The sequence below is a fragment of the Hyperolius riggenbachi genome, chromosome 2 (assembly GCF_040937935.1).
Source record: "Hyperolius riggenbachi isolate aHypRig1 chromosome 2, aHypRig1.pri, whole genome shotgun sequence".
Classification (NCBI taxonomy): Eukaryota; Metazoa; Chordata; class Amphibia; order Anura; family Hyperoliidae; genus Hyperolius; species Hyperolius riggenbachi.
Genome location: NC_090647.1, coordinates 114533377 through 114544588, shown reverse-complemented (window position 1 = coordinate 114544588; position 11212 = coordinate 114533377).

Below are 11212 nucleotides of genomic sequence, written 5' to 3'. Positions count from 1 at the left end.
ACAAAGGCATTGTAAATTCTGATTTCAAGGTGGAAGAGTGGACAATGCACCCATCACTGCTGGATTTAGTAAGAGATGCAAGAAAGTCAAGAAGCCAGTAGCTGAATCAACCCATCATAATCTGGACAATGAAAGCAGTGCCACTTCACTGTAACTACTATTACTACTGCTACTGCTGCTGCTGCTGCTGCTACCACAACATTAACATATTATTTATTTGTTTTTTCGTTGAGGTTTCGTTCACAAGAATTTATGTGTATGTGCTCTGTGTCATTTTAATTCAATGAGAACGGACTTCGTTGTTATTTTCTCCTATTTGTGAAAAAGAATTTGTCAATGCCAAAAGTCACAATATGTGAACTAACCATAATGGAGGCTCCAGATTCATTAGAACTGCTCTACTGCTAAGGGGTGAACATTGTTATTAAAGGACAACTATCAAAGAAACTGTTTTTCTGTAAACCCCACATACCTATAGAGTTTTTAGACATCAACACTAAAATGCTTTTCAGAGCTGTCCCAGCACAACCTGTGTGAAAGAAAAAAATCAGTGTTTACCACTGTTTGTAACAATTTTGGGTCAGCATCGGGGGAAGGGGTAGGCAATTAGAATTTTCGTTAACTTTGATAGTTGTGACACCTTCCTTAGTGCTTTACTGTAAATAGATAGATAGATAGATAGATAGATAGATAGATAGATAGATAGATAATGTCACTAACTGTCCCTCAGAGGAGCTCAGATTGTAATCCCTACCATAGTCACAATCTAGTGTCCTTGTCGAACTTTAAAACCATTTTTTGAATAAAGTCAATTACTTTACCAGTATGTTTTGGGATGAAACCAAGGAAACACACAGGGGTAAGTACAAACTCTATGTAGATTGTGTTGTGGCCCAGATTTGAACTGGGGACTACTACTGGTATCCACTACACTAACATGACCTTAGTGATAAACTGCACCCTTCTCCTGTAACAGGAATTCAACCAAGACTGGGCTAATCCATGGCAAACTGATGTCCACCATAAGTGTTTACTCTACCAGGTGACTTAACACCTTACATAGTGAAGTGGTAAAGTGATCCTTTGGAGTCCTCAAACATTTGCTCAGTGAGATGGAATAAAGTGACCCTGAAATGAGTGAGATATGGAGGCTACCATGTTTATCTTCTTTAAAACAATGCTGATTGGCTGCCTGGCTGTGCTGATGATCCTCTCTTAATACTTTAAGACACTAGTCTAGAAAGAGTATGCAGATCAGCTGACACATGTTTGCAGAAAGAGCAGCAGAACAGCCATACAACTAGAATTTAAATAAATAAATAAATATGGCTGCCCCCATATCCCTCTCACTATAGCAGTGCTTTAAAGGAGAACTTCAGAACACGCTAATTAAACAAATCTCCTAGATATCAGTTATTGTAATTCATCTTTGAATATGAAATCCCCTTGCCAATAATATACTTTGAATTATTGCCGGCAATGGCATTTGTATTATTGGAAATACAGTACATCATGGCATGCAGTGATTTCAAAGGGCCTTCCAGAAGCTTTATGTCACACCTCTGCTGTGGTAACAATGATGAGCGGCTTCGAGCAGGCATTGTATTCTCACCTAAAGAGATCACCATGGTCCTTAAAATTCCATGCTGTGTACTGGGCTTAAAGTAATGCAAATGATCAGTTTCTTTGCTTATCTCTTGACTCACCAAATCCAAAAAGCTTTATTGGCAGGACCAAATACATTTAGCATTGCCAAAGCAAAATAGAACATTAACGTGTGTGTGTGGGGGGGGGGGGGGATTGTGGAAATAAGGGAAGGATATGGGTATACAGTCCATAGGAGGATGCAAGGGATGGTATGGGGGGGATGGGGTATATAGTCCATAGGGGGGGGGGGTTAGGCATACAGTCCATAGGGCAGGGGAGTATGGGGTTATACAGTCCATGTGTTATCATGTTCCTCTCAGTTGGTGGCAGGCCGTTACATATCGGGCAGCTATTTGCACAGTTTGCTCTTACTCTGGATTCGATTAAGTGAGTGAGCCAGATGGCTAGAAAGAGTTTTGAGCACTCTCAACACCTAATGCCTGGTGGTAGACACCTAATGCCTGGTACACACCTAACACCTCAATACATTATGCCTGGTAGACACCTAATCAGGTTCTATCCTTCACACTATTGAGTAATCAGTAAACTGTGTCATTCTCGGCTGACACATTACTGTTAGAAAACTTTGAAGCCGGGTTCACAACTGAGCATGTCACTTGTGTTTCCAGTGCAAGTGAATATGCATGCAAGGACACCTATCTGTGTGGATTGGTGATCCACAGGAAGAATGAGCACTGACTGCCTAGGCTGAACTAGGCCTAAGGAAGGTGAGGTCCGCAACACTCTCTTACGCAACTATCAGGAACATGGATTGCCCACCGAATTACCTAGTTTTTTGCCAATTTGAGCTCTGGCTATCACTGGCACCCAATTAGTCACTGAGCACCGCTATAGCGGTAACTGGCATTGCAGCCTATGGCAGTCCCCAAATAATCGGTGCAGTGTTGTGCCATAAATTCGCTCGACTTACAGTGCCCTTCTGCTGCTCATGACTGTTGAAAATATGGTATTTTAAATAGGAAAAATGAAAAAAGACAGTGTATTGGGCAGAGTGTCCTACAGTATGTACTTTTCTTCATGTCATCAGTTATAAATGTACCACAATGATAAACTGCTTCCCACTGTACCCCAAACTGGAAGGAGAAGCTGCAAAGTTTGCAATGTAGGAAATGGGATTGAGAGGGGATTCAGTGGAGGAATTTCTTCCTATCTTCTCCCACTGTTTTTGCATTCCCTTCAGAGTAACAGTTCCAGAATTCGAACATTCGTCAGAGGAGCCCCTACCATGCCTGTCTGTTTTTTATTTTAAAAACGCAATTATTCCACCTCAATATAGCGCTGACATATTCCACAGTGCTGTACAGAGTACATAGTCTTGTCACTAAACTGTCCCTCAGGGCCCTTTTCCACCAGCGCGTTTGCGCTGGCTGAATCGCAAAGTCGCAAACCGCTAGCGATTTTACAATCGCTATGGTTTGCTTTTTAACATAGGAATCGCGGTAGGTCATTTCCACTACCGCGATTCATTTTTTACCCGAACGCGAACGCGCGGCGGAGCGATATTTGCCGCGATTTTGCTATGCAGTGCATAGCATAGCAAAATCGCGGCCGCAAAACGTCGGGGAATCGCCGGTTTTGCGATTCAGCAATCGCTAGCGTTCAGTGTGAACGCTAGCGACTGCAGGTGGAAAAGGGCCCTCAGACTGGTTCCCAATCTAATCCAATTTTGGGGCAACAATTCAGAGGGATGCCTATTAACTTTTCTGTATGTTTTTGGGATGTGAGAGGAAATCAGAGAAAACCCACGCAAACACAGAGAGAACACACAAACTCCTTACAGATAGTGTCCCGGCTGAGATTCAAACCGGGGCTCCAGTGCTGCAGGGCGAGAGGGCTATCCACGATGCCACTATGCTGCCCATGAGAGTGGATTTATATGCTGCCCATGAGAGTGGATTTAGGCCATCTCTCTAGGCAAAGTCCTGACCGTTTAGGGTGTCTGGTCAGGACGGTAAGTCTGAAGGGATAGTACAGATAAGACTGGATCTGTTGATATGTTCATTTATCTGTTTATCTCCATTGCACAAAATAGCCTGGTTTTATGTTAATTGTAAACCTAGCTTTAAAGTATACCTGAAGGGAAAAAAACATCCCAATTTGGGTACCACTGGAGAGAGAAACCTCTTGATCCTCCTCCTTGCTGTTGAGACCCATGCAAGCCCATCAACAAAGGCTTTTTAAAGGAGCTTGCCAGCACTGCACAGGTAGGTCACGCCTACACGCTAGCAAGGAGCCAAGTGGGCTCTGTGTTTTTGCCAAGCCTGAGCGTGGGCGAGCTCCATGGGACTTCAGAGTCTTAGCGCTGGTCCGGAGAGGGACAGAGAAAGTCTCTGTAGGATCTAGAGGCCTCCCTCTCTGGAGGTAAAATCTAATTTTTTGCCTTTACTACCTCCCAGGTTTACTTTAAGTTAATCACACACACAATACATTATTTTTTGTGTATTTCTTTTTAATTTAAGAATTACAATTACTTTTCTCTGATTACATTGTAGCATTTGAAAAATCATAAGCAATGTATCCCACACATGTTCAGTTTTTCACCAAATATGAAAAAAAATTGGTTGTGCCTATCATTTAGGAAATGGAAAATCATTTCTACACTATTCAATTTTCATAAAAATTGATCAGAAAAATCAGTCACTTCCAATCCACCTATATCGATAAAAATAGGAAATTCAATTTCTTGCTCAAATTGAAAAAAAACTTTCTTTTGTTTGTACAACTAATAATTTTTGCTCTCAATAGCTGTAAAATCAGATCTTTTGGTTGTAGCGTGTGGAGGCCACATTTAGTTGCATGATGACCACACATGACATTTTTAAGTGGGTTGGGCCAAGAACCGCTCATACAAGAGCAGATGTAGTCACCCAACCAGACTTTCCGTCTCATCCACATGGCACCTGTGATTGCGACAGCTGGGAGGCAAGGTGTGATATTCTCAAGGTGAATACCAATTAGTGACTACATTAGTCAGTTCACAAGGTAGGGTCATTGGCAAGACATTTTATTAGCCCTTTACAATAGGGACAGCACATTTTGTTAACATGTTTTTAGCTGTCTCATTGCTTTGTTGTTTTACAAGCGAGTTGCTTCCTTAAGATGGATAATATCTTATAATTGGGTAATATATCAATTAGTTACAGTTGGGCTCAGCCAAGAATATTCTGCCAGAGGCAAAATACAATCATATTTTCCCTATCATTGCCGATTTCCTCTCAGACGCAGGTGGCACTATCATATCACTGAAGTTCTGGCTGAAAAGTCTACTTTCCAAGTACAATGATATCACTGTAGGCTAGGCAGTTTTTTAGACTGTTGTATACTTATTTTTAAAGAGAGATACCAGAAAGCTACCAACCATATAGACAAAGGCACAAAACGTATTTTTTTTTAAATGGAAACCCTATATCCTCTACATCACAGGTGTCAAACACGTTTGCGGGCTGAATGTGGCCCTCCTTGCCATTTTATGTGGCCCTCCCATGCTAAAACATTTCTGACTGAAACATTTTCAGTTTTAAATGGGGTGCAGAAATAATCCACAAGAACCCCCCCCCCCCCCAGCGAAATTAGCATGGGGCCCCCTACTTGGATCCAAGTCCCCCTAGAAACTGGGAAATCAAATACAAATATCTGCACACCTTCCACCCCCTTCATACCATCTTCCCACATAGAAGAGTAGCACAATGGAGCAGTGTTGTGTTTGCCTGCTCCAGTGATACTTTGGACCTGATTCACAAAGCGGTGCTAACAGTTAGCACACTGGTGAAAAGCCCTTTATTACACCTAAACTAGTTTAGGCATGATAAGTTTAGGTGTGATAAGTTTAGGTGTGATAAGTTTAGGCATGATAAGTTTAGGTGTGATAAGTTTAGGAGTGATAAGTTTAAGAACCAACTGGGTTAGCTCCGCAGTGCACAGCTGATCAAAAGTTTTGGGCTAGCAAAGTCTGGTGCACTCCGCATGGAGTTTAATGGCGCTGCTTTGCGTGCAGGACTTTGTGTGCGATCTAAACTTATCTAAACTTATCATGCCTAAACTTATCACACCTAAACTTATCCCGCCTAAACTTATCACGCCTAAACTGGCTTTTCACCAGTGTGGTGCAATGGTTATCACGCCTAAAGTCTCTAACTGGGTTAGCACCGCTTTGTGAATCGAGCCCTTTGTCTCTTCTGTTCTTCCTGGCAGACAGATGATCCCGTGATATGCCCCAGAAGGTATGCAGCATAAAGCATGTGACTGTCAGGAAGATCAGAGGAGACCCCGAAGCAGTACTGGAGTTGGAGTACGTACGTACGTATATTAAACTGCTTGACTGCGCTACTCTGCAGCCACGGTCACCATAGATGCATCACTTCTTTTGAGATTTTTCAATAAATGTTAAATCTTAATAAACAATTTGGCCCGCGACTGAGACTATATTGTAGATTTTGGCCCCTTACGTGATTGAGTTTGACACCCCTGCTCTACATAATACCAGCTTCAGAGATGACATCCTTCATGGAGCCCTTTAAATACTCAAAGTGGTATGCCTATGAACAGCTGGGAGGCACTCTGGGTAAATTGGAAATAGGCTCCACTAAACCCACACCACTGGACTCTTTAATGGAACCTTGACCTTCGGAAGGCTTAAATAGCGTAAAGTTAATGAGAGAGAACAATGTTGGAAGGAAAAGGGTGGTAAAAGAGTGTTCTTGGTTAGCACTGTTTGGATCTGTTATGCTGTTATGAATATACATATTGGTCGCTGGTGGTGTTGATCAAGATGCAACAATCTCAGGGATTCTAAACCAAGCAATCAAAGAGGCTTGGTTTGGAGGACCCTCACCCCACTGGTGTAACAATAGGGGATGTGACCCCTGCCGCCAAGGGGGGCCCCGGGGCACCCCTAGGGCCCGCTCAGGAACTTTTGTGGGGCAGGAGAGGTCGCAGCATAAAAGGAGAGCAATTGCCGCAGATCGGTGGGCAGGGGGGCATTCCCCCCCTCCCTCACCTCGGGCTCTCCTCTCAGCACTTTCCCTCCTGCAATCAATCATTGATGGCAGAAGCAGCGGCGGCGGCGGCAGGCTGAATACATTACCTCCTTCTCGCCGGAGATCTTCCGTTCTCTTAGAGCAACTTCCTGTTTACACAGGAAGTTGCATGAAGCTCTTAGAGAACGGAAGACCTCCAGCGAGAAGGAGGTAATGTATTCAGCCTACTGCCGCCGCCGTTGCTGCTGCCAGCAATGATTGATTGCAGGAGGAAAAGCACTGAGAGGAGAGCCCGAGGTGAGGGGGGGAGGGAATGTCCCCCCTCCCCACTGATCTGTGGCCACGCTCTTCTCTAATGCTGCGACCCCTCCTGCCCCACAAAAGTCCCTGAGCGGGCCCTAGGGAGGTGGGGGGGCCCGGATTTTCTTTGCAGGGGGTCCCAGGGATTTCTAGGTACGCCCCTGCCTCACCCTATCAGTTGTCTTGAAATATAATAAAATCAAATGTATAATAAACCTGAAACTCAGAATTTAGTGCTACACAGCAAATCATCCTTTGAACTTTAATTTCAACTCCTTCAAAAACGATAAGATGTTTTTTTATTTTTATTTTATTTTTTTTACAAATTCTTTCTATTGGCCCGATATTTCCACAGAAGACCAGCACTTCAGTATACGTGTACCTGAATTTGCCAAATATTTTGGAAGTAGACATACAAACGACTAGGACTATATGTCTTATCACCACACAGCCAGAGTCCCAAGCAGATCAGCCAGCATTGGTACAAGTTTCATGTTGTTTGATATCAGGGGGTGGACAGGCAATAGATCCCTCTCTGATTAGATTTGATTGGGCCATGCAAAGTGTTGGTAGCTGGCACAGCCCTTCTGTTTCCTTACTCCATCACTGTTGGGATGTCTGTACCCCATCATCCCGTGGCACATATGTTATGTTACCACGTAAATGCTGTCAGGTCATGGGACACAGGCACCCTGGCAGTGATGGAGAGAAGACACAGGAGGAGCACGCCAGTGGACAGGTGAGTGTGCGCTCTGCTGCAACACACTCCGTGGGCTTGATTCACAAAAGAGTGCTAACTGTTAGCACGGCTGCATTGCACGAGATTGTGAATTTTTCGCACGAAACAATGACGTTTTCGCACGCAAACGCGAATTTTACCGCAAAATCAATATCATTTTGCGCAAAAATTTGCGATCGCGCGTAATGCGAAAATTCGCGCGAAAATGGCTGTGCTAACAGTTAGCACTCTTTTGTGAATCAAGCCCCATGGGTCCAGGGGTGCACATTCTACATGGGAGGGAGATCTGGGAGGAGTCCATCACTTGTCCTACCACTGCGCACCCGACCGCCCCTATTTGAGTAAGATCTCCCCAGCCTTTGTCATTGATGTTTTTGATCAGTTTCTGACAGAAATAGATCAAAAATACAATCGACCGACCACCTTGCAACAACAATCTCTGGCAGAAATCTACCAGGAAAATGGAGCAAGTACATTATATATGGGCACCTTAGAACACTTCCAACACAATCTGATAATTTTGTCTGCCAATCTTATCAATCTTATTATCGGCTAAGTGAAGTGAAAAGTGTAAGGCTAGGTTCACATTACATGCATCTGCTCCTGCGCTGCGTTCCGCTCCGTGAAGCGGAGCGGAAGGATCGTGCAGGTCGGGGAACGTCTGCTCCAATGAGCCGCAATAGACTTTAATGGGGAGGCGAACTTCGAAAATTAGAAACATTTTTGCTGGCCACAAAAGTGATGGAAAAGATGTTTCAAGGGGTCTAACATCTAAGTTTTTGCATGGAGGAGTGGGATACACGCCAAAAGTCCTAGGGAAAAATCTGGATTTGACACAAAGCAGCGTTTTAAGGGCAGAAATCACATTGCATGCTAAATTGGAGGCCTAAAGTGCTTTAAAACATCTTGCATGTGTATATACATCAATCAGGAAGTGTAATTAGTGTACTGCTTCCCACTGGCAGACCAAACTCACTATGTAACACACCGCACACATCTGTTTGTGAAGTGATGGCCGTGCTGGACTGGTGTGCACCATGATGAGAGTGCAGGTGATGGTGACTTTCCAGCCCGTATGGTCGCCGGGCTGAGGTAGCTGAATGACAGAACAGTGACTGTGCAGCTGATCGAATTTGGTCTGTCCACAATGAAGCAATAACCTTATTATCTTGGGTGTGCCCCCCCCCCCCCCTTCTTCCCCCTGGGACACTCATATAGCCGGCGGTCATTGCTTTATTGTGATACGCAAGCCCCTGCACCGTGGCAAGGTAACGGTCACGAAGGGGAATAAACACATGTACATGCCTTTTGTTTTATTGTTGCAGCTGCAGTGCAGTCAGAAAAATTAGGCAGGCATGTACGCGCACCAGAAAAATTATTATAGCGGCCACTGCTAGCAGCGGCCTTAAAAATTCAGGAATCCGCCTGGAGTCTTGGACCCTTTTGGTGGTGGCGGAGAAGGCAGTCAAGCGGCCTGCAGGCAGAGATGCTGTGTGGGGAGCGACTTAGTCATGGGGCAGGCAGTCACACGGTGTGCAGGCAGAGATGCTGTGTGTGGGGACTGACTTAGACTTTGGGCGGGTAGTAGCCCTCACGGATCCATGACTCATTCATTTTGATAAAGGTGAGGTACTGAACACTTTTGTGACCTAGGCGACAATGCTGCGCTGAAGGTCCTTTCTGACAGGACGCTTGAGGCAGGGCAAAACAGAAGTTGGATGGCAAATTGTGACAGCTCTGGCAACAGGTCAAGCCTGTGCACCCAGTAGTCCAAGGGTTCATCGCTGCTCACAGTGTCTACATCCACACTTAAGGCCAGGTAGTCGGCTACCTGCTGGTCCAGGCGTTGGTAGAGGGTGGATCCGGAAGGGCTAAGTCGAGATGTTGGACTAAAGAATGTCCGCATGTCCAACATCACCATGAGATCGCTAGAGCATCCTGTCCTTGCCTGCATGGACCCCTTTATTCCGTTGTGCTGTGACATCACCCTAAAATGCACTGCAAAGCATAGTTGCCAGCTTGTTCTGCAAGTGGCTTTTCTTTTGTGTGCTGCTTTTCCTCTGGTGCTCTTCCCATTGCAGTTTGTGCCTTTTCTCCACGTGCCTTCGTAATTGTCCCTACACGGCTGTTGGCCTTTCCATGGCTCAATTTTTGGTGGCAGAGAGAACAGATGGCATTGCTCTGATCTAAGGCAGGCACACACAAAAATTTCCAAACCGCCGAGCCCCCCTGGGGTGATGGCACTATGGTGGCATCAGCAGCTGACGTTGAAGGGTATGTTGGCTGGCTGTCCATAGGTGGCGATACATGGCGCCGGACATTGCCACCAGCTGTTTCTGAAGACGAGCTCCCCCTGCTTCTTTCAGCAACTGATCTCCTCCTACTCCTCTCTGACTCCCCCTCTGAACCGTCCCCTTGGTCATCTTGTCTCTTAGGATCCCACATGGCATCCATATCATCATAATCATCATAATCATCCTCCCCAGCTTTGCTTGCCTCAGGCACCTCATAAACTGCACCAACAGCAGGTACTTCATCATCCTCCTCCTCACATATTACGTCCATAGTGTCACCTAAATCCTGTGAAGTGTCAAATGCAGCGGATGTGGTGCTTGTAGTAGCGCTGGTGGCTGCGGAAGATGAGGTGTTCTGTGTTAAATAGTCAACCACGTCCTGACAATCTTGGGAGTTGATGGGACGTGCCTTCTTCAGAGCACTATACTTTGGGCCAGCCCAGGGCTTCACGAAATCACATCAGCATGACCTCGAACAGACCTGCCGAGTGGCCTGACTCTGGGTCTGCCTCTGGCTCTGCCTCTGCCTGTTGTTTTGTCCATATGGGGAGTGAAGTGAAAGGTATGCAATGACTTGACTAATACAATGGGCAGTCACACAGGTGCAGTGAAAGGTATGCAGTGACTGGTATTACAATACAATGTGCAACTGTCAAACAGTTGCAGTTAACAGGTATGCACGGACTGGTATATTACACAGCGTGCGGTCACACAGGTACTGTGAACAATTATGCAATGACTAGTATTACAAATGTGCAGCTGTCACACACACAGGTACCGTGAACAGGTGCAGTGACTGGTATATAACACTGCTTGTGGTCACGTAGGTAGGTAGGTGCACTGAACAGGTGGGTATGCAGTGATTGGTATTACAAATGTGCAGCTGTCACACACACACAGGTACCATGAACAGATGCAGTAAGTGGTATATAACACTGCTTGTAGTCACGTAGGTAGGTAGGTGCACTGAAAAGTAGAGATGGCCCGAACGGTTTGCTGGTGAACGGTTCCAGGCGAACTTTGGGTGGTTCGCCTCCGCCGGTGAACGCGAACTTTCCCGGAAGTTCGGTTCACCCCCATAATGCTCCATTAAGGTCAACTTTTACCCTCTACATCACAGTCAGCAGGCACATTGTCACCAATCAGACTACACTCACTCCTGGAGCCCCACCCCCATTACCATTATGATATATCCAAGAGAGAAATGAGCTTGCTTAGGGATTTGTAGGATGTCA